Source organism: Pseudorasbora parva, chromosome 1 (assembly GCF_024679245.1).
Source record: "Pseudorasbora parva isolate DD20220531a chromosome 1, ASM2467924v1, whole genome shotgun sequence".
Classification (NCBI taxonomy): Eukaryota; Metazoa; Chordata; class Actinopteri; order Cypriniformes; family Gobionidae; genus Pseudorasbora; species Pseudorasbora parva.
The window spans coordinates 30,591,111-30,615,413 of NC_090172.1; positions in this window are offsets into that span (position 1 = coordinate 30,591,111).

Sequence of the window (24,303 nt, forward strand, 5' to 3'; positions counted from 1 at the left end):
TAAGCAGTTGATGTTGTAGACTCTCCTCACCAGGTTCAATTTATTTGCGGAGATGCCACCGAGCAGTGACTCCCGGCCCTCAGGTACAACAGAGAACAGTACATTGTGGTTTTGCCCATTATTGTCACTTGCAGTCTGCACTGACCTTTGCTTTCTATGTCTTTGTACAATGGCTTTCCATTGTAGTCTTTCAGTTGCGCTGTTTTCTTGTTATTTTAGGCTTTTGCTTATTTTAGGCCTGCTACCACAACATTTGCAGGAGTATGCTGCTGCCTCTTCTCTGTTTTTCTTTTGTGGTGTATACTTTTGCACCTTATTTTTTACTTCAGCTACCTTGGCACTGTCATGTAATGTTGTGGCATTTGTTTCATTAAATGTCTTTGCGTGCTGTTAGTCTAATTTACTTCCATGACACAGCCTCTCAGCTTCTTCCAAAGTCAGTTTAGCATCTCTTAAAAGCCTCTCTCTTATCCTCTTATCTCGGATTCCATACACAATTTGATCGCAGATCATAGAATCTTTCAGATCTCCAAAATCACATGACTGCATGGTCTGTAGCGGGAGAGAGGGAGCAGGTCCGAGTGGGGAGAAAGTAGGTCAAATGTAAATAAGTAACACCTGTGTCTGATTGCAGTAATTGGCGTGGAGAGACGGCATTTAAGCGGCAGCAGAGACAGAGGAGAGTGAGAGAGACCAGGACGGGGACTGCTGCTGCTACTGTCACTGCCACTTCCACTTCCACTAAAGGACACTGAGCATTGAACGAGCTGAAGCTGATTATCTGAGAGACGTTGTCTACCGAGTTTTGAGTTTTTTAAAGAGAAGCGTCGTTGTGTGTTGTTTATGTTTGAGAGAAGTGTGATAAATAAAAGTGTGCAGTCCCAGTCTCGCCGACCCCATCTACTTCCTTCCTACTCACACACGAACCTTGTTACACTGGTGCTGAAACCCGGGAAGGGAGAAGATCGCCGCCGCCATGCAGACCCCGCCAATCCAATCGCTTGCCGGTCTTCACCAGGAACACCATCAAGATCTGCTGGCCGTGAGGGAGGAGCAGCAATAACGGTTTGAAGCCCTCCTTCAGGCCCAACATGAAGACCGGTAGCTGTTCCAGAGCTGGATAGAACAGGAGATTCGGGCCGTCCGCCCTGCTACCACCGACTCGGCCGCCGTTCTCCATCTCTCGAAGATGGGGCCCGAGGATGATCCGGAGGCATTCATCGACCTCTTCGAGAGATCCGCCGAGTCACGGGGATGGCCCCAGTCAACTGGCCGATGCGGCTCCTGCCATTGCTTTCCGGGGAGGCGCAGGTAGCCGCCCAGCAACTGCCAATCCAGAATATCCTGGTTTACAAATATACTTATCAGGCCTTGGTGGATTCTGGTTGTAACCAGACCTCTATTCACCGAAGCCTGATTCACTCTGAGGCACTGGGTAACAGCCGCACATTTATGGTTAGGTGTGAGCACGGGGAAGTGGTGAACTATCTGTTGGTGCCAGTGGATATTCAATTTTGGGGACAAAAACAGTGTTGAGGTCGCAGTTAACCCAAACCTCCGGCATCCGCTGATCCTGTGTACCAATTGGCCAGTGTTTAATCAATTGTCAGGGCACTTATGTGCGTATTCCTCTTGGGAAAATGTGTGCAGTGGAAAGAGAGGGTTGCTCAGTTGGGAGAGGTGGATTCGGGACCCCGGGGAGCCGTTCCAGCAGAATCGAGCAATCTGGAGATGCCCGTTCTCACAGATTGCGATGAAATTCCCCTGGAACAGTCCCAGGATGAATCGCTGAAAAATGCGTTATCGCAGGTACGTTCCATCAACGGCCACCTATTTTGCAGTAATAAAGGATAAGTTGTATCGGGTGACCCAAGATGCCCAGACAAAAGAAGATACAACCCAGTTATTAGTGCCTAAAAGCCGTGGGGAAACGCTATTCCAGGTGGCTCATTCTAATCCTATGGCTGGACATTTAGGACACCAAGCTACTTAACCACCTCATGGCCCGGTTCTTCTGGCCGGGCATTCACGAAAATGTGCGCAGGTGGTGCGCGTCTTGTCTTGAATGTCAGTTGGTCCACTGGCCACCCAAAAGCACCATTGTGCCCATTACCACTGATGCAGGTCCCCTTCGAACGAATTGGTATGGACCTCATCGGGCCATTAGAATGGTCTGCACGCGGGCATCGCTTTGCATTAGTGTTGGTAGACTATGCAACGCGATACCCGGAAGCAGTGCTTCTCCACACTATTTCGGCGAAAAGTGTGGCAAGCACACCATTTTCCCTAATCTCCAGGGTGGGAATCCCGAAAGAGATTCTCACCAACCAAGGCACGACGTTCATGTCATGGACGATCCGCCAATTATACGGATTGTTGGGCATTAAATCGATTCGCACCAGCGTCTATCACCCACAAACAGAACGTTTTAATCACACGTTGAAAACCATGATTCGTAAGTTCATTCACGAGGACGCCAAAAATTGGGATAAGTGGCTAGAACCTCTGTTGTTTGCTGTACGCGAGGTCCCGCAAACCTCCACGGGGGTTTCCCCCTTCGAGCTTCTCTATGGCCGCCAGCCTCGGGGGGTGCTGGATATCCTTAGAGAGACTTGGGAGGATGGACTAAATGACACTGAGCATTGAACGAGCTGATGCTGATTATCTGAGAGACGTTGCCTACCGAGTTTTGAGTATTTGAAAGAGAAGCGCCCTTGTGCGTTGTTTATGTTTGAGAGAAGTGTAATAAATAAAAGTGTGCAGTCCCAGTCTCGCCGACCCCGTCTTCTTCCTTCCAACCCACACACGAACCTTTTTACAGTCCTATACCTAGATAGTTCCCTCTGCTGGTCACATTATGTATTAGATTTAATCCACTGCAAATCAAAACAAGGCAGACCTGAGAACGCACCAGTACCACACCATACCTGGGGGAGGGTCCGTAGTCCATCAGCAGGAATATAGTGTGGCCCCTTTAAGAGATGTGCTGCGATTCATGTGAACAGTGGGAAGGGAAATAAAAGTTCATAAAAAATAAACCTGCGTAACCTGCGTATTCATTTTAGTCGATTGTAATGTATTTAGTTCAATAAAACACGCGTATTGTAAACGGTGATGGTGTTAATGATGTACCTCATTGATTCATGAGCGAGAGTGAGCTTCAGTGCATCGCGCTCAGTGATAAAACGCAATTTTCTTTTGAGTCTAATAAATGTGTATATATATATATATATATATATATATATATATATATATATATATATATATATATATATATATATATATATATATATAGCTTTTACATACTTCATCCCATACAATCAGATCTCAGCTTGAGGGGGAAAAACAATCTGACAATGTTTTGTCTTTCCATTTTGTATGGACACAATCTTTGAGATCTGATTTCACAGGGCAAGAGAAACAAATAATCTCATCTTGTTCACTCTACAATGAATGAAAAAAAGCACACAACATAAAACCACTGGAGTGCTCTTTGTCCTCACTGAGTAAATATACAAATATAAAAAAAAATGTTACATGTTCTGTTGTCAATGGAGAGTTATGGAATATACTCCTATACATTCCTATTATATTGGCAACGTGGGGGAGAGGACGCTGGTGTTGTCTGTTCGCCACTTCTCCACCCACAAATTATGTTAACTGTACAGTTAGATTTAGATTTAATTTTCTTATGTTTACATTTACATTCAATCATTTTATCCAAAGCTACTTACAAAAAAGGGGAGAGCAATAGAAGCAACGAAACAAACAGGGCCAACAACCTGTAAGAGCTGTAAGAAGTCTCAGTTAATTAGCACAGTACACAATTTATTTATTTATTTTTCATTTTTCTATTCTTTATTGGTCAGGTGCAATTGGAAGAGATGTGACTTAAGATGTTTTTTGAAAATGGCTACAGACTCGGAAGCACAAATTGAGATCGGCAGTTCATTCCACCAGGTGGGAACGGTCCAGGAAAATGTCCGTGAGAGTGATTTCATGCCTCTTTGGGATGGAACCACGAGGCGTCGCTCACTCGCTGAAAGCAAGCTTCTGGAGGGTGTGTAAGTCTGAGCAAGCGAGTTTAGGTATATTGGTGCTGAGCCAGTGGTTGTTTTGTAGGCGAGAACTAGTGCCTTGAATTTGATGCGAGCAGCCATTGGCAACCAGTGCAGTCTGATGAAGAGAGGCGTAACATGCGCTCTCTTCGGCTCATTAAAGACCACTCTCGCCACTGCATTCTGGATCAGCTGCAAGGGTTTGATAGTGCATGCTGGAAGCCCAGCCAGAAGAGCATTACAATAGTCCAGCCTGGAGAGAACAAGAGCTTGAACCAGGAGTTGTGCAGCCTGTTCTGATAGGAAGGGTCTAATCTTTATAATGTTGTATAAAGCAAATCTGCAGGACCGGGCTGTTGCAGTAATGTGGTCAGTGAAGTTTAACTGGTCATCAATCACAACTACAAGGTTCCTGGCTGTCCTGGCTGGAGTTATGGTAGATCAAACAAGCTGAATGGGGACATTTTGATGAAGTGCTGTGTTGGTTGAGAAAACAAGTAATTCTGTCTTTGCAAGATTGAGTTGAAGGTGATGCTCATCCAGTCAGAAATGTCTGTCAGAAAGGCAACGATACGAACACTGACTGTAGGAACATCTGGTTGAAATGAGAAGTAGAGTTGAGTGTCATCAGCATAGCAGTGATAGGAGAAGCCTTGTTTCTGAATGACAGAACCTAATGATGACATGATGGTGAAGAGAAGTGGTCCAAGCACTTAGCCCTGGGGAACCCCAGTAGCTAGATGATGTGACTTAGACACTTTGCCTCTCCATGACACCCTGTAGGACCTAGCAGAGAGGTAAGACCTGAACCACTGGAGAGCAGTTCCTGAGATCCCCGTCGTCTTAAGTGTTGACAGGAGGATCTGGTGGTTAACTGTGTCAAAAGCAGCAGACAGATCCAGCAGGATGAGCACTGAGGATTTGGAAGCTGCCCTTGCCAGTCTCAGTGCCTCAGTTACCACGAGCAAGGCAGTCTCAGTCGAATGGCCGCTTTTGAAGCCGGATTGGTTGTTGCCCAGGAGGTTGTTCTGTTCAAGAAACACAGAGAGTTGATTGAACACAACTCGCTCAAGTGTCTTTGCAATGAAAGGCAGAAGGGAAACTGGTCTGTAGTTTTCTATAAGTGCTGGATTCAGAGAGGGTTTCTTAAGCAGTGGGGTTACCCGAGCCTGCTTAAATGCTGTGGGAAAGGTTCCCGTGTGAAGAGAAGTGTTGACAATGTGAGTGAGTGGAAGAGTGATTGAAGAAGAAATGGCCTGAAGGAGGTGAGTGGGTATAGGATCAAGTGGACAGGTAGTAGGGTGATTGGATGAGTTTAGATGATTGGATGAGTTTAGAAATATCTGCTTCGGAGAGCGGAGAGAAGGATGGAAGCATGTTCGTGTTAGTTGTTGAGATGTTCGTGTCAGTTTGTGGTGAGAAAAACTGGTTGCTGATGAGAGATGTTTTGTTTGTGAAAAATGATGCAAAGTCATCAGCTGTAAGAGTTGATGAAGGAGGGGGAGGAGGAGGACAAAGGAGAGAGGATAATGTTTTAAAGAGTGTGCGAGAGTCAGAGCAATTGTTGATTTTGTTGTGGTAGTATGTTGTTTTAGCAGTGGTGACATTTGTAGAGAAAGAAGAGAGAAGAGACTGATACAAGGTAAGGTCAGTATAGTTTTTAGATTTCCGCCATTTCCTCTCTGCCGCCCTGAGTCCAGAGCGATGTTCTCGGAGAACATCAGCAGCCAGGGGGCAGATGGGGTGGGGCGGGCTGGTCTGGATGAAAGGGGGCAAAAACTGTCTAAGGAGGATGCTAGAGTGGAGCAAAGAGTGTCAGTAGCACTGTTAGTGTCCAATGCTGAGAACTGAGCAGGTGGAGGGAGTGAAGAGGAAACCATAGTGGATAGGCGAGAGGGAGAGAGTGAGCGTAGATTACGCCGAAAGCTAATCTGTGTAGGAGTGCGTGTTGTATCAGGAGTCAGTATGAGGTTAAGAGTGATGCGAAAGTGGTCTGAGGTGTGTAATGGAGTAACTAAAGTGTTGTCCATGGAGCAGTTGCGTGTGTAGACAAGGTCTAATTGGTTACTTGATTTGTGAGTAGCCGTAGTAGATACTAACTTAAGCTCAAATGAAGTCAGTAGAGTGCTGAAGTCTGTGGCTATGTGCTTATCCAGATGGATGTTGAAATCACCAAGCAGAATCAGAGGAGTGCCATCCTCAGGGAAGCTAGAAAGTAACACATCCAACTCCTCCACAAAGTTACCAAGGTGACCTGGAGGACGATAGACCACTATCACATGGATTTTAACAGGGTAACTAATAGTGATTGAGTGTGATTCAAATGAACTGGCCGATAGAGATGGTAATGGATCAAATTTCCAATCATTTGAGATAAGCAAACCAGTACCCCCACCCCTCCCAATAGGCCGAGCAGTGTGTGAAAAAGTTAAATTGGTTGAGAGGGCTGCAGGAGTGGCAGTGTCCTCTGGTTTGATCCAGGTCTCAGTTAGGGCCATGAGACTGAGCTGAGAATGAGTCCCAATAGATGCAATAAAGTCTGCTTTGTTTACAGCAGACTGGCAATTCCAGAGACCAATTGGAATAGAGTAAAGTAGCAGAGGATTTTTGTAGACTGCACAAATTATTAGGGTTGCAGCGTCTCGCACGTACAGAGCGTGATTTACGAGTGCTAGTAGTAATAGTTGAGATTTGAATGCACATGGTGAATACAGATCAGAGAAAAGGCCGGATAGAAAACCGAACACAAATAATGAAAAGGAAAATGATATTCAAGTGCCTTGTCTGGATCCTTGCTCGGGAGGAGTTGCACAGGGAAGAGTTGAAGTCTTTACACTCGTCGGTCTTGCACAGGGAAGAGTTGAAGTCTTTACATTCGTCGGACTTCACACAAGGAGGGCTTCACACTGCCGCTTCCGCTGCCGCGGACTATCACGCTATTTACACTCACCTGAGTATCGTTATTGAAAGCAGCTGGGAACGCCTCCAACAAAAGCTCACTCACAACGTGGCAATGACCAAACAAATGCTAACTCCTCCACACACACACCGCGAGAATACACCAAAACTAATAATACTGGGAGAAATGTAATACATGGAGTGGAACCCCCTGTACAGGAGCTTACAGAGACTTCCACCATCAGCTCTGTTTACCATCAGCTCTTTTTCAGTTCAGTTGTCTGTGTTGGTTGATTTTTTGTATTCTATGTTTTTACTTGTTATATTTTTGTTCCCTTTGAGATTCTCCAGAATGAAAAGTGCATTATAAATAAAATCTATTATTATTAAGGGGGCAGGTAAGAACACAGGGCTGTGGTTCTTCAGCTTACAAGCAAACATACAGACCAGGAGCTGGTAACAGCAAGAGGAGACACATTGATATGCAGGCCAAGATGGAGGCTTTTAACGGTCGGCTTACTGGTGGAGGGAGGCGAGTACATCCAATCTCCGTCTCCTCAAACAGCTGAGCGGGGCATCAGAGCATGGACTTGCATCTGGAAACACACAAATAGAATGGTTATACGTGAGGGTAACCAGAGAAATCCCTAGTGGCAGTAGGTAAATCAGCTCTTACTTCAACGGGCCACCACCAGACAATAAGGAAGGTAGAACAGTCCCCCAGTCATGGACATGTGTTGAAGGGCTGTCCAACACCAGCACTCGGCTCTTCTCAGGCAGGGCTCTTTCCTCGGCCTAGAACACGATCACTGACAAACACTAGCAAAAGCACTGCAATTTTCCTGGTGCACACACACACACACACACACACACACACACACACACACACACACAAAAAACACTCCACACACCTCACGGTGATATAAGGTCAGTGGTATGTTTCCAGCCCAGGATCAGAGTCCTGGCTAATTGTGCAGGTTTAGTTGTGGGACAGACACAGAGGATATTGAGGTCATGAACTGGGGACTCTATGGGGACGCTATGGGGCCGCAACCGGAAAGCATCTGCCACCAAACAGAAAATGTCACATTGGGTAAGGGATGCCATTGCCCTAGCCTATAAGGCATAAGTCAAGCTTGACCTCTAGGCATTTAGGGCTTTAGCAAGAGGTGCCCCTTGCATCAAGTATGTGATGCGGGAGGCTAGTCAATTCTGAACACATTTATCAAATGTTATAATTTGTATGTTTATGTCCTGGAGTCAGCATCCCAAGCCTCATGTCTGAGGCCTTTTGCATGTTTGTGTGCCCAAACTACACAACCTTGAGGGGTCAAGACACTTTCAGTGCAGTGGCATTGATATTCTTCTTACCATGGCGCTAAGTCAGTGCCACAGTGCGGCAGTTAGAGTAGCTTTGGATAGGTAACATATTGGGTTACTTGACTGTAACCCTGTTCTCTGATAAAGCGGGGACAAGATGCTGCATTTTCAGGATGTCTCTTCAGACAAAGTGACTTGAAGGCACACCTGTTTCACATCAATTTATAGCCTCTCACATTTGTATTACAATGAGTTTTTCACCCATGCCTTCCTAAAAACGTCACATCAGGTTATTTAAGACAAATTCTTGGCTTTTTGCCACACATACTTCACAACCGGGCAAACAAAGAAGTTTCCCATAGCGCGAAGCGAGCACATCATCTTTTTCATGCTTTTTCAGGGAACAGGGTTACAGTCTGGTAACCCAAATCGTTTTCCTCTGCAGGCACAGCCTTTTCACTCATATTTTATTTAAAAATAAACAAAAAGGCATAAGTAAATTGAAATGTTTAGGTATATTTCTATAATTTCAGTTTTAATGTCTTGCCTTCAAAACTCTACAAAGTCACATACTGTGTATGCCTATTCATAGTGTTCATCCACAAGAAAAAAAAAAAACAGAAAAAAAACCTTTATATTAAGTAGAGAAAACAAACAAATTAACATGCCTACTTTGCATAACACATTGTAACAATCTGATCACATACTATAAAACATCAGGTTTTCAAAAATAATTTATTTATAAATGTACAACATATTTCCCCTCTCGGGGAAAGAGTTAATTCATTAACCCCTTTCCTGTCACCCTCTAATTTGGCAAATGGAGCATTTAGACATACTTATAGTAAAAAAGACAGCTGCTCATACGTTCCCTTATCGAGGGAACTTCCCACTGCGTCGAAACGCTTTGGGGGATGCTCCCTAAGCATCAGCGAATCTGAAGCCTGAATAAACACTAGTCCAATCCGATTGGTCGTGCGTGATGACGTCATTGTGACGGCGTACCCGGAAGTATAAAAGGGGAGCCGGCGCATAATGGCGGCAGTTATTGCTCTTCAGCATAGCGCTCTCTGTTTGGTCTGTCTATTTACTGTTGTCTGTCCAGTTGCGAGTGTGTGTGTGAGTGAAAACTTTATAGTAAAAGTATGGAAGGAAAGAGCGGATTTAGACAGTGTGTGCATCCGTGTCCCCGCTTCATCTCGGGATCGGATACACACCTGTTATGTGTGCAGTGTCTGGGTGTGCAGCACGCTCGGGCGGCTCTCGAGGGAGCCGCCTGTGAGCACTGTGAGCGGCTGACACTCAGGCTGCTCCGCTCTAGGCTGGCCGTGTTCGATGAGACCGGCCAGCCTCGTGAGCCCCAGGGTTCTGGACCCGCGGTCGCTGAGGCGTCGCGGCGTCGCAGATCATGGGGCTCACAGCGGGATCTGTCCGAGGGCTTTGGGACTGCTGCGGCACTTTCCCAATCCTCCTCGGACAGTTCCGATGATCTTCCTCCCCGTGTGGAAGCCCGCTTTGCGGCTTCTTCCCCCGGGGCGGAGGGTCCGATGCTCGTTCTCTCCGGTTCTGAGGAGCCGGAGGGCGCGGGCATCGGGGCGGGGGATGAGGTTTTTCCATCGCCTCATCCGCCCGCCCAGGAGGAATTGGTCGAGGTGTTGACCCGGGCTGTGGCTAAACTCAACATTGAGTGGCCACAGGAGGAACAGGAAGTTCGGCCACCCAGTAGGCTGGATGACCGGTTCCTCGCACACCGGGTCCAAACACCGCGCCGGGGTTTGCCTTTTTTCCCCGATCTGCACACCGAGGTGTGTAGATCGTGGAGGAAGCCCTATTCCTCGCGTGTCTCTAATCCCCCACTGTTGGACTATTCCAACGTTCTGGGGGCACGCGAGGCGGGCTATGGGGCGATGCCGCGGGTGGAGGATGCTCTCGCGAGCTATCTTTCGCCCGAATCGGCATCGTCCCTTAAAACCCCGGTGCTGCCCACCAAACCCTGTCGGGACACCTCAGGGCTGGTGGGCAAGGCTTATATGGCGGCTGGGCGGGCTGGTAGTGCGCTGCACACTCTGTCGATCTTGCAGGCCTACCAGGCTGACCTTCTAAAAGAGCTGGATGAGGGCGAGGGTCCCTCTCCGGAGGACGTACTGGAACTCAGGAAGGTCGCGGATTTGTCTCTCCGTGTTACCAAGGAGACGGCCCGTGCCATCGGCCGCTCCATGGCAGCTATGGTGACAACGGAGAGACATCTCTGGCTGAATCTGTCGGGGATAAAGGAGAAGGACAGATCCTTCCTCCTGGACTCCCCGATCTCGCCTTCTGGTCTGTTTGGGGACGCGGTTAACTCCGTCGTCTCCAGACACCAGGAGGCGAAGAGACAGTCAGCGGCCTTCCAGCAGTACCTCCCTCGCCGCTCTAAGCCCGGGAAGGCTGGCCCTAGCGGGCAGCCTCAGCCGCCGACCAGCTCCTCCTCGCATCGTCAGATGCAAAAAGAGAGCGTCGCCTCTAGAGCCCCTCCTCCGGGAGCTTGGCAACAGAGGCGGCGCGCTCAACAGCAGCCTTCCGCTCCGAAGGGCGATCTGAGGAACGTCCTTCAGGCGCGAAAGGCTGCCGCAAAGAAGTCCTAGCCTCGGCAGGACTTCTCAGGGCGGTCCCTCCCGCGAGGGGGCAACCGAGGTTGCTTCCTTCGCGGCGCCCTGGGGAAATCGATGTGGTAATCCCGCCGTCTACGACGCTTCGGGCCACATCGATTTCCCGCGAACGCACGCTGCTCCAGCCGCCTCTGGAAAGACCTGCGGCTGGGCAGCTGGCGCGTCCGCACACAGAGACTCGTCCCCAACCACTTCCTGCCGGGCAACCGCTTCAGGGGGTCGGGGACGAGGCTCGTGTAACACCCGACGCCAGCCTCGAGAGGCTGGTTCCCTTAGTAGATTATCTCGGCGCATGGAAATGCCTTCCGAGTGTATCCACATGGGTCCTGCGCATTGTAGAAAATGGGTACAGACTGCAGTTCGGTCGGCCTCCCCCTGGGTTCAGGGGGGTGACCTGGACTACAGTGGTACCAGAGCGGGGTCGGGTAATGGAACTAGAAGTAAAGACCTTACTGGCAAAGGGGGCCATAGAACATGTTCCTCCGCCAGAGAGGGAGTCCGGCTTCTACAGCCGGTACTTTATAGTTCCCAAAAAGGATGGAGGGTTGCGTCCGATTATAGATCTAAGGGATTTGAATCGGTCTCTAAGGAGGTTCAGATTCAAAATGCTCACTATCCCCATGATCGTGAGTCAGATCCAGTCCCAGGACTGGTTCGTCACGATAGATCTGAAGGACGCATACTTTCATATCTCCATCCTTCCATGTCACAGGAAGTTCCTGAGGTTCGCTTTCGGGGGCGAAGCGTACCAATATCGAGTTCTTCCCTTCGGCCTAGCCCTCTCCCCACGCACATTCACAAAGTGCATGGATGCAGCCCTGGCTCCTATGAGGCTTCAGGGCATCCGTGTACTGAATTATATCGACGACTGGCTCATACTGGCCCAGTCGTACGATATGGCGGTTCGGCATCGAGATGTCGTTCTAGCCCACATAAAGTGCTTGGGGCTGAGACTCAACACGAACAAGAGTGTGTTGACGCCGTCCCAGAGGACTACGTTCCTAGGGGTAGTATGGGATTCGACGACGATGCGGGCACAATTGTCTCCCGCGCGCGTCGAGACCATACTGGCGATGGTCTCAGGAATAAGGCTAGGCCACACCATCACTGTGAAGCACTTTCAGAGAGTGCTGGGGCACATGGCAGCAGCGTCCAACGTGATACCGTTCGGCCTGCTACACATGAGACCCCTCCAGTGGTGGTTGAAAACCAAGGGGTTTTCCCCCAGAGGGAATCCTTTTCGTATGATCAGGGTAACGCGCAGATGCCTTCGTTCCCTAGTCATATGGAAGAAACCTTGGTTTCTGTCCCAGGGACCAGTGTTGGGAGCGTCCTGTTGCCGGAAATCCGTTTCAACAGACGCCTCCCTCACTGGTTGGGGCGCGGTCATGGACGGCCGCTTTGCGAGGGGCCCATGGGAGGGCCGTCATTCCTCCTGGCACATAAATTGCCTGGAGATGATGGCGGTCTACAAAGCTCTCAGGAGTTTTTTCCCGGACCTCCGCGGCCAACATGTCCTGGTGCGGACAGACAATACGGCTGTCGTAGCGTACCTCAATCGCCAGGGAGGGGTAAGATCGCGCCCTCTGTGCAGATTGGCGCATCTAATCCTCCTGTGGTCCCAGGGGAAACTGTTGTCCATCAGGGCAATGTATGTCCCGGGGGTTCAAAATCAGGGAGCAGACATCCTGTCGAGGCAGGGGCTGAGGCCCGGGGAGTGGCGGCTCCACCCCGAAGTGGTGGAGGCCATATGCGAGAGGTTCGGCCCAGTGGAAGTGGATCTGTTTGCGTCTCAAGAGACGTCCCACTGTCCACTGTGGTTCTCCCTCACGCATCCAGCCCCGTTGGGGTTGGATGCCATGGTGCAGACGTGGCCGAGGCTGCGTCTGTACGCATTTCCCCCGATTGCTCTGCTCCCGGGAGTCCTGGAGAGGGTCCGTCGGCAGGGGGTCAGTCTACTTCTGGTAGCACCCCGTTGGCCGACGCGAGTTTGGTTCTCGGATATCATAGCCCTGCTGGCAGGTCATCCATGGCAGATTCCTCTGAGGAGGGATCTCCTGTCTCAGGCGGCGGGGTCGATTTTCCACCCCCGGCCGGAGATATGGAACCTTTGGGTTTGGCCCCTGAGGGGGCCAGGTACCTAGAGGCTGGCCTGTCGGCAGAGGTGGTAGAGACCTTACTCAGCTCCAGGGCTCCGTCCACAAGGAGACTGTACAGCCTCAAGTGGAATGTATTTTCCACTTGGTGCAGGAGGCGTGAGGAGGACCCAGTTAACTGCCCAGTGGCTTCAGTGCTGGAGTTCCTCCAAGATCGCTTCTCTGCGGGCCTAACCCCGTCCACACTCAAGGTGTACGTGGCTGCCATTGCGGCTTTCCACACTCCTCTGGGTGATGGGCCTTTGGGTAGGCACCAGCTGGTTGTACAGTTCCTCCGTGGGGCTCGGAGGATGAGGCCTGTGGCTCAGTCCAGAGTTCCAACCTGGGACCTGGCAGTGGTTCTCGAGGGATTGGCTGAGGCCCCCTTCGAGCCACTAGAGTCAGCAGAACCTAAGAATCTGACCCTTAAGGTGGCCTTTCTACTCGCCATTACCTCTCTAAGGAGAGTAGGGGATCTCCAGGCCTTGGCAGTAACGCCGACTTGCCTGGAGTTTGCCCCGGGTGGAGTAAAGGCCATCTTGCACCCTAGGCCGGGCTATGTGCCCAAGGTCCCATCAAGGGTGGTCAGGTCTTTGGTTCTGCAGGCATTTCATCCTCCGCCTCACGTGACGGCGGAAGAGGGGAGGCTTCACCTACTCTGCCCGGTCAGGGCACTCAGGGTGTATCTGGCGAAGTCCGCACAGTGGAGGAGATCGCAACAATTGTTGGTGTGTTTTGGCTCACCCAAGAAGGGGTTGCCTGCGTCTACCCAGACTATCAGTAACTGGATAGTCCAGGCAATAACCATGGCTTACCAGGTGCGCAGTTTGCCTTCACCTGTAGCCGTGAGGGCACATTCCACCAGAGGCATGGCCTCTTCGGTGGCCCTCCTTTCTGGGGTCCCCCTGCAGGATATCTGCGAGGCGGCGGGGTGGGCTACTCCACACACTTTTATCAGGTTTTATAGCCTGGATCTCCCTGCGACGCCTGGCGCGAGGGTGCTCCAACCCTAGTTGTGCCCGGTTTCCGGCTTCACACTAGGACAGGCGCTACCCTCGGTGTGGCCTAGTGGGTACTCGTTCCCCAAAGCGTTTCGACGCAGTGGGAAGTTCCCTCGATAAGGGAACGGCTCGGGTTATGTATATAACCCTTGTTCCCTGAGAGGGAACGAGCACTGCGTCGTACCGCCACACCTCGGCACGCCTGGAGCGCATGCTTCAGAGCAAGAACTGCCGCCATTATGCGCCGGCTCCCCTTTTATACTTCCGGGTACGCCGTCACAATGACGTCATCACGCACGACCAATCGGATTGGACTAGTGTTTATTCAGGCTTCAGATTCGCTGATGCTTAGGGAGCATCCCCCAAAGCGTTTCGACGCAGTGCTCGTTCCCTCTCAGGGAACAAGGGTTATATACATAACCCGAGCCGTTATTCTGAATATACACATAACTAATATATAATTAGAAAGCCAACACTTGAGAGTTTACAGCTGAATACTCAGAATTACTCAGACAGTTATGAATATAGAGATATATAGGCTAAAACATACAAATAAAAAATTTAAATATTTTTCTTCATATATAAAAATATTATGTGAATGTAGTATAATAACATATAACTACAACTTAATTGAAGGCACAAGTGTGGTCATGCTTTATTTAAAATCTGAGGCTGTCATGTCCAAAACTATGGATTTTATGAAGCATTTTCTAAGCCCATGTCTGTATTGTTTAAGATTTTTGTTTTGTTTTTAGAAATAAATAAATAAAAAAACCTATATTTTAACACAGCAATTCACAATTTACAATAGTAAGGTGAACACATTGATTACTGCATGCACTGCGATTATAGTATTGTACTGCATATTACTGAATGTCTATTCTTTATATTCAACACTTGAATACTGTAAACATATAATAGTCAACAGCTAAACCATAGTGCTCTAAAATAAAAATTATTTGAGAGATTCATTCTGCCTCAAGACTGATTTATACTTCTGCGTTGGACCTGCGCTATAGCCTCTACGCTGTTGGCTACAACGTCATCTGCATTGAGGTGCTGTTACACATGCAGAGGGAGCTGGCTGATCAATCACGGTGCGTAGAATTGACGCGCTGTTACATTTTTAGAGAGATGCATGCCAGGTTACGTCTTAGGCTACACGTGCAACACACAGCCTACAACGTAGCTACAGTGTACACTCAACGCAGGAGTATAAATTGTCCTTCGGCATCACGTCTTCATGTTGGGTCCAGTCTGAGGCCTTTGTCCACATCAGGCAATATTGTCTCTTGCCAGGCAAAGGCAAACCCCCTCCACACTGTAAAATACAATAGTTGTTCTACTTAGACTTTTTTTAATTAACTTTACTTAATGTCCAATAATTTGTTGAACTTACATAAAAAAAAAAGTTATCTGAACTACCCAAGTAACCATTACTTGACTGGTCTGAGTACCATTTTGCCAAGCAAAAAAACAAACAATTTTTTTTTTTTTTTAAATAAAGCGCGAGCAATATGTTGAGGCGGGGCAATTCTTAATATACTTTTCACTAATTTCCTCCACTACAGTCATCATTCTTCTTAGTTGCATTCACAAATTTTCCAGTGATCTTGAATGTTATTGACAATACAATTAAATACTTTGGGAGAGCATTACATAAGCTGACTTCCTAAATTTATGTTGATTTCCTAAAATTTCTCACCATTATAGTTATCAGTGTTCCCCTTGGTGGGGCACTTGGAACTTCATTTATATTATTGTAAATCTCTTTCTATTGATGCAGCAAGAAATTATAGTTGAATGGAATGAATACGTTTTATATGTATACATTTAAAGCCAATTAATTATTGTTACATTCCCCTCTCTCCGTCTAGGGGTCAACAAACGAAAAAGCATAAAAAGCAATACAAAACATAAGGCGAAGGTGAGAACACACTTCAATCCGCTGTCCCAGAGTGAAGATGGGATGACACCGGATGAAAGGTCAAAGCAATGATTTTATCTACAATAAAATAAAGAGAGAAGGCATAACAAAGATTAATGGGGAGCAATGGCTCAAGATCTTTTAACATTTTATTGCTAACACTATAAACTTTTAAATGTGTTGATATAATGCCTCTATATTTGTGACAATATCTTACAGTTGTCCATGCTTGAGTCACACACAGACTTCAACATTCAGCATGCAAAACACAACAACAGTCAACAGTTTCCATCCATTGTTGGTATCAACATTCAGTGCAAATTTTTGAGTACATTTTGGCACTCTGAACTGACTTGTATTATGTACAGTTGGTTTGGCCAAATCATTAGAAATAAGTGGGAACAATTTTGAGTTGTTTGTAAATTATGGCGGCAACTGTGTTTTAGTTTTGTTTAACTTTTGCCTGCCTGCATTTAGAGTTTTGCAACACAAGTGCATCACAGTGCAATTAGAGTGTTTAGAGTTTTGCAAAAAAAAGTGCATGAGATTTGCAAATGCTACCACAACTGCCTGATTTTATAGAAGAAAAAAAAAATTGTTTAAAAAAATTGGTTTAGGCTATTTAGGCTATTTCGGTTCAGAGAATTGGGTTTAGTATTTTAACAATTCAGAAAAATTGTAAAGACTTCTAAGTTTTAATAGTCTTTTCTTCCTATGATGTATATATAAGTGGAACAGCTTTTTTAATAAGAACAAAATGTAATGCAGGACTTGATTTTCTCCATGGGAATTGATTGGTGCTTTTGTGGTTTGCTAGTGGTAGATCTCATGTGAGTGACAGGTTGTCCTGTATAAAATGGATTAAATAATTTATAATTAATACTGAACTGTTCCCTAGTAAAACTAAGAATAGTGAATTTTGATTCCATGGTGATTTTAATACATAATACAATAGTAATACTTTGACATTTATTTACACGGAATATAACAAAATCTAGGCCTGACCAAACTGGACATCCGTAGATGTCCATGGTTTGACAAAATTGTGAATAATAGCAATTATTTTGTAGTGTTTGAAAATATAAAACGTTCAATAATTGAATGAATCACTGTAAATTTGGGGTGGTATCCCTACTTTGGATTGTCTAAATGCAGGTGCCTAATATGGCAAACTGAAATAATAAGCTTTGCAGCAGCATGCTCTGTGTGACTGAAAAGTCTTTGACAGATTTGTCTGCTGTGGGGCCAGGATGAGCTGCATTATGGACAGACACCTGTGCCTCCACCAGATATGCAGCTGCAACAGAAACGACAACACTACTGCCCACCTGTCATCCATAGCAGACAGAGACAAACAAAGTGTTAGAGCAATAGAGGGAGGGGGAGGGTGGATTGTGAGGCTATTTCTTTATTTTTCATATCAAAAGCAGGCAGTAGCTGCACTAATTATGTTGATTCATGCATTTGCTCTCATAAAGCTTCTGTTGACACCAAACATGCAAATGCACCCCTATACTGAGAGACTATACTGACACTATAGGATGAGAAATGGGAGCTCTAGTGTAGTCTGGAATACTCAAATGTCAAGTCATACATTAAGTATCCATCTAGCCAAATCATTATTCGTCATCTGTAGTACAAGTTCTGTTCCCACCCATTACTAGGTTCACAGAAACTGACGCCGAGGTCAGTACCAGGGCGGTCTCTGTCCATACATCAGGGCTCCGCTCCCGGCTTCATCTTGAGGCCAGAACTGCAAGCATTTGCTACCCTCCAGATTCGGACTATGGATGCCAAAGAACTTTATAATATAATCTATTTTTTACCCATTGTATACAAACTGTAAATAATTCGGGTAGAACTAAACTGAGTTGGACATAATTTTATAAAGATGCAATTGATAACAATTTGAATAGATAACAAATAGATAACAAATTAAATAATTGATAACCTTTAGAGTTACCTGGAACTGAACTGAGTATTGTATAGAGCGCTTTATAAATAAATGTGACTTGACTTGACTTGCAGGGAACACCTACTTCATACACCATTCATCTGCCAGGGAAAAAAATAGGGTATGAATTTTTCCAAGACCATATGGACCCTTTTCACTGACTGTAATGACGTTTTAACGGTCATCAGTATCGTAAATGTTAATGTTTGTACATCTATAACACACTATAAGACTTTGTATTGTGTTAATTTTGCATCAATAAAAAAAAAAAAAAAAAAAAAAAAAAAAAAAAAAAAAAAAGTTACTGCTGCTGTGAGGATGTCTAAAACTGTCTAAGGGAGTGATCTTTCTCTTTTTTCACTGCTGTTAACAGTCTCACTCTATTTTCCCTCTCTTTTTGAAAGTTGTGAAAGTTCGACTTCCGCTCTGAGAAACCCGGAAATGTGAAAAGGGCCTATTAAAATTTTGCCAGAATGTATCTGAAAGAGGCTTTGCTGCAGAACAACATAGACCCCCTCAATTACAATGATGAAAATGCATAAAGCTGTGTGGAAGTGTTCCTGTAGAGTATAAATAAATAAAACAGTTAATTGTGATAAGGGAAAAATATGTGGAAGCCAATTTTCACTGTATAAGAAAAAAAAACATGTTTTGGTAAATAAAATAAGTAAAACAAATCATTAAGAGATACTAAGACATTATATTAAATGAGAAAAAAGATGAGAAAAACAGGATCTAGAGCTGACAGTAACACTTTTATTACTCTCACAAACAGAAACAGAGAGTTGTTTTTTTTTTTTTTTCTTTCTTTTTTCTTCTCTGTGCAAACATGAGATACTTGACAATTGTTGATCACCAGATCAGAAGAGCTCAGCAAAACCATTTAAAAAAGTATCTTCCTGGAAACGAAATAGGCTCTTGTGATAGCCTGTTGCTACAGCAGCATCAAGTGCTCTCCACTTCCTCTTCACGCCTAATGAATTATGCTGCCAATTTGAGCAACAGTTTACACAAACAACATCCACCCTGGTTTGTCAAGGGATTTTGCCCATAACACACACTGCAGAGGTCAGCCAGTGTCCTCACTTGGACTCAAGGTATGCATTTATAAATACATAGAGCAATTTATCTTCACAGGCTTCAATAATGTACTGTACATGTCGCTCACTTTCTCCATAGAATGCCAATGACATTTCAGTACTTGGCCACATGTCATAAGGTGGAAGACATTAAACTTATCACATACTTGCAATCCAATCCCCACATGTGAACGGTCTTCAACCTCATGTCGCATACTCTACTTTACCTCAACACCAGGGGTGGACTGGGCCAAAATTTCGGGGCCAGGAAATGACACACCAATCCAGGCCACCCCATACACCCACAACAAAATTTGGGGAACCACAGTTTTTGTATGGTTATTATTTTTTTATCCTTGGGCTCAGGCCGTGCAAAATAATTAAAGTTATATAATAATTCTCTCTTGAACTGCACCTTTACTTTTCCTTTTCATTATCTTTTTTCCCTGATGTCTTTGTCTCAACTCTCTCCATTGTGTGTTTACTTTTTTGCTACTTTTCATTTACCTGTCACTTCTTCTTCAGTACCATTAAATAAAAAAAATAAAAATAAAAAATATATTTAATACAAATAAAAAATAATATATATAAAAATAAACTTTGTAATTTGTTTGCACAGAATCAACATGTATTTTAGGTAAATTCAAAGTATCACATTAGGACAATGAGTTGTTGTTTTTTCTTAGCATGAATTAAATTTCCAACAATATTAAACAATTATTTCATGCAAGTGCACACACACACACACACACACACACACACACACACACACACACACACACACACACACACACACACACACACACACACACACACACACACACATATATATATATATATATATATAAAAACAATGACAATATCTTTATAGAAAAATCAAACATGACAAACTAAACCCAAGCAGCAGGAACAAGCACACCAGGGAACCGAACAAAATCAGACAACGATCCAGCACAGGACTGCAAACACAAGGAGATTATAAAGGGAACAAACAAGGCAGCTAATGAGGGAAAAAAGGTGGGGCAAATGATGCACATGCACATAGCACAGAAAATAACAAAATCCCAACATGTGCTAAACAAGACAGACATGTGACCCTGAGCTCCCGATGGCCAGTCCGGGCCTTCTCATCACCAACTCTCTACTCTCGCCACCAATATTTTAATAGCTACTTTTACCCAACTAATGTGTTTATAATCAGATTAACGGCTCAATCAAAGCTTTGATGCTTTCATGTAATCACCTCAGTCTATCCAGTTAAAGTCGATCTAAATTAATTTTCAATCGGAATGAAAAGGTTGGTGTAGAACTGAAATATTTAGATCAATAGGGGAAAAAACAAGCACATAAATGATTGAATTTGAGTATTTTCTCATTCCACTTGTTGGAAATGTATGGTGAACAGAAGGGAATATGTTTTGTTCATGGCCTTGACATATTAACTTAGGTTAACATATCATTAAACGTAAAATGATGTGGTAACTCACACATAAAACTAAAATCTAAAACAAACACATACACACACATTCACACAAGATACAGAAAGAAGACAATTAAATGAAGAATGAAATTAAGTTTTAATTCTTTCCCTGATAAACACAAACTTTTCCGTTATTTGTAAGAAAACGCTTCCCTGCCAAAGACAGAATTTTCCGGGTTTCCGTGTTTTCACTGTCAGATGCTAGGGGGCGCTATTACACATCTTCTGAAGAATCTCCTGATCAAAACACACACGGGGAAAACACAGTACGAAACAAGCGATTGTATGTAAACAGATGCATATGTAAAATAACATGATCATCAATATTAAACATAATAGAAATCAAAACTTTTATGTTACTGAACGAAATGTGGACCCAGAATGAGCTACAGGACTGTGCAAGCATTAGGGGTGTTGATGGACTCAATCTACTCCATCTGTGTTTGATCAGCGCTCTCAACCTGATATATTCAAGATATATATATATATATATATATATATATATATATATATATATATATATATATATATATATATATATATATATATATATATATATATATATATATATATATATATATGAAGAGTTTCGTTGCAAAACGAGATGTCCATTTTGAGAAATGTTGGTTATTTGACATTATTATTTAAGACATCAACAGTCAAGTTCATTCACAATTTTTTTGTACATTAAACTATTACTTGAGCTCAGTGTAGGCCAGGGACACAATATTCTTCAAATCCAGGATATTTTTTATTTAATTGTATGTCCATAAATAGTTCATAAATAAGTCAAAAACCATGCCAAACTGCAACATATTTATCTTAACATTGTCAAACATCTTAAATTGGTTAAAAAAACAATACATCATAAATATATAGAATAGTATATACAAAGATTGATTCATAATAATAAGATTCCGAGTTAGTTTTGGCCAGAACATACATAATTTGTGAATTTTTTTTTTTTTGTTTGCAAAATGCTATATATCCACTATAGGCTATATTATTCTACTGTAATACCATTAAGAAAAGCTTGTGTGTGCGTGCGTGCGTGCATGACACAGACCAACGTTAATCGTGGTCGCACGATGACCAAAATAAATCTTTGGATGTTTTCGCTCCCCTGAATGCCTTGCCCGTTTGGTCTTCTCCCTTTGATGATTTTCTTAAGATGCCTTCCTGACCGACTCCAATCCGCCATCGAAATCTATAACGTTAAGCTTGACTCTGAAGCTTTGATTCTCTGACTGACAGACAGCTGTTGATCAGTGACGTAGCCTACGTGACTGACAGCTCGCCTACAGTATAAACAATTAAATGGTAACCCTTTTTTAGTTAGTTGGCGTTTATCGCATTTTGCAACCAAACTCTTCATATATATATATATATATATATATATATATATATATATATATATAGTCTTTTACAAAAACGTGATTTTCTCAGCTTTTTGTTCAAAATGTTAATGAAACTTACATATATTCAAGTGTTAAAAAAAAGGAATGCATGAAGCTAGAATAAAACTTCTCTTCTTCTATGGGCTATTACATTTTTGTGAAAATGGTCAAAAACTCTGGCAGTGCCTGCAACTTTTTTTTTTACGCTGTGAGGGAAAGAGTTAAAGTGAAATTATGAAATCCCAAGTTTTTAGCAATATATTGTCACGTTCACACAAAGGAATGGGTGTGAGGACTCAAGTGCAAGAAGAAGAATATTTATTTATAACAAATAAAACAAATGCAAAACAAAACCCACGAGGGGGAAAACGTAACTAGAAAATACATAAACTGAAACTGAACACATACCACATAGAAGTCACAGGGGACCGGAAGACGTTGACAGTACAAGGATACGACTCAAACTGACAAACACAAGGAGCTTATAAAGGGAAGAAATCAAGAGGGAACAGGTGGGAGAAATCAAACACTAATCAGATAACAAGGGGGGAGGGATCAGACAATTACATGAGCTCATGCTCAAAATGACAAAACCCACATGTGCACACAAGACAGGACAGGCATGTGACACTACCCCCTCCATAAGGAGCGGCTACCAGACGCTCCACTAGGGACGGGCGGGACAGACAAGGGAGGGGTCAACAAGGGAAACCTGAGGAAAACAAATTTCAGGCTACCATGGTGGCCCACAAAGTTCAGGCACCCAGGGTGGCGCAGTCAGAGCAGGGTGCCTGTTCTGCACGTGCAGGGCAGGACGCCGGGGGCGGCGCGGTCAGAGCAGGATGTCGGGGCGGCGCGGAAAGAGCAGGGTGCCGGGGCGGCACGGGCAGAGCAGAGCGCCTCAGTGGCGCAGGACACCTGGCAGGCTCGGTGAGAGCAGGATGCCTGGGAGGCATCTCCGGCCCAGCAGCACCCACCAGAACAGAGTCCACCGGCACAGGGACAACCGGAACTGGGTCCACCAGAACTGGGACCACCGGAACACGATCTACCGGAACAGGGACCATTGGAACAGGCACGGCGGGAGCCTTCCTTCTCCTCCTCCGTTTCCAGACCACCGGAACAGGGTCCACTGGCACTGGGACCCCCGGAACACGATCCACCGGCACAGGGACCACCGGAACACAATCCGCCGGTACAGGGACCACCGGAACACGATCCACCGGCACAGGGACCACGATCCACCGGCACAGGGACCACGAGAACATGATCCACCGGCACAGGGACCAATGGAACCCCGATCGACCAGAATAGGATCTACCGGAATTGGGACCACTGGAACATAATCCACTTTAACCGAGTCCACCGGGACATGATCCACCGGAATAGGGACCACCGGAACACAGTCCACCGGCTCTCCTACCCCAAAGCTGAATCCTCTCCAATGGAATTATCTGACAAGGTAGGCCTGCTCTTCCTCCTCCTTCTCATCAGAGGGCTGGGGCCTCCACTGACAGTAGATGGAAGGTAACCTTCAGTGGGCTGGGATTGAAGAGATTGAAGATGGTAAATATGGTGGACAAAGTGCCAGAATCCCAAATTCCCCAAGCTTTTCCATCTCCCCTGGGCTGAGAGGCATGTCAAAACAAATGTTCAACACCTCCTTAATATCTTCCTCAGTGTAAGACATGTGGTTAACTTCAATGAGGAGACTGCAGGCAAAGTCCCTCACGTCAGCCCCCTGCTGACGGATGTAATTGAAGCTCACATATCTGACAATTTGCAGGTAGTTGGAGGGAGATGGAAAAAGGAAGCTACCCATCTTCTGCTGAGTCCTCAAGGGTCGTATCCTTATGTCACGTTCACACAAAGGAATGGGTGCGAGGACTCAAGTGCAAGAAGAATAATATTTATTTATAACAAATAAAACATAAATGCAAAACAAAACCCACGAGGGGAAACCGTAACTAGAAAATACATAAACTGAAACTGAACACATACCACAAAGAAGTCACAGGGGACCAGACGACGTTGACAGTACAAGGATACGACTCAGACTGACAAACACAAGGAGCTTATAAAGGGAAGAAATCAAGAGGGAACAGGTGGGAGAAATCAAACACTAATCAGATAACAAGGGGGGAGGGATCAGACAATTACATGAGCTCATGCTCAAAATGACAAAACCCACATGTGCACACAAGACAGGACAGGCATGTGACATATATATGCATTTATAACACATGACCTGAAGAAGCATTGATCATTACTTTAACCATCCTAATGTTTCTTAGGTGGGGTTATTAAATTTGAAATAAATGCACCAGTTCAGTTAGAATCTGGAGGTTACTTCCATTTGTGTCTGGTATCTTCTTTAAAGCTACACTGTGTAATTTTTTTTGTTTA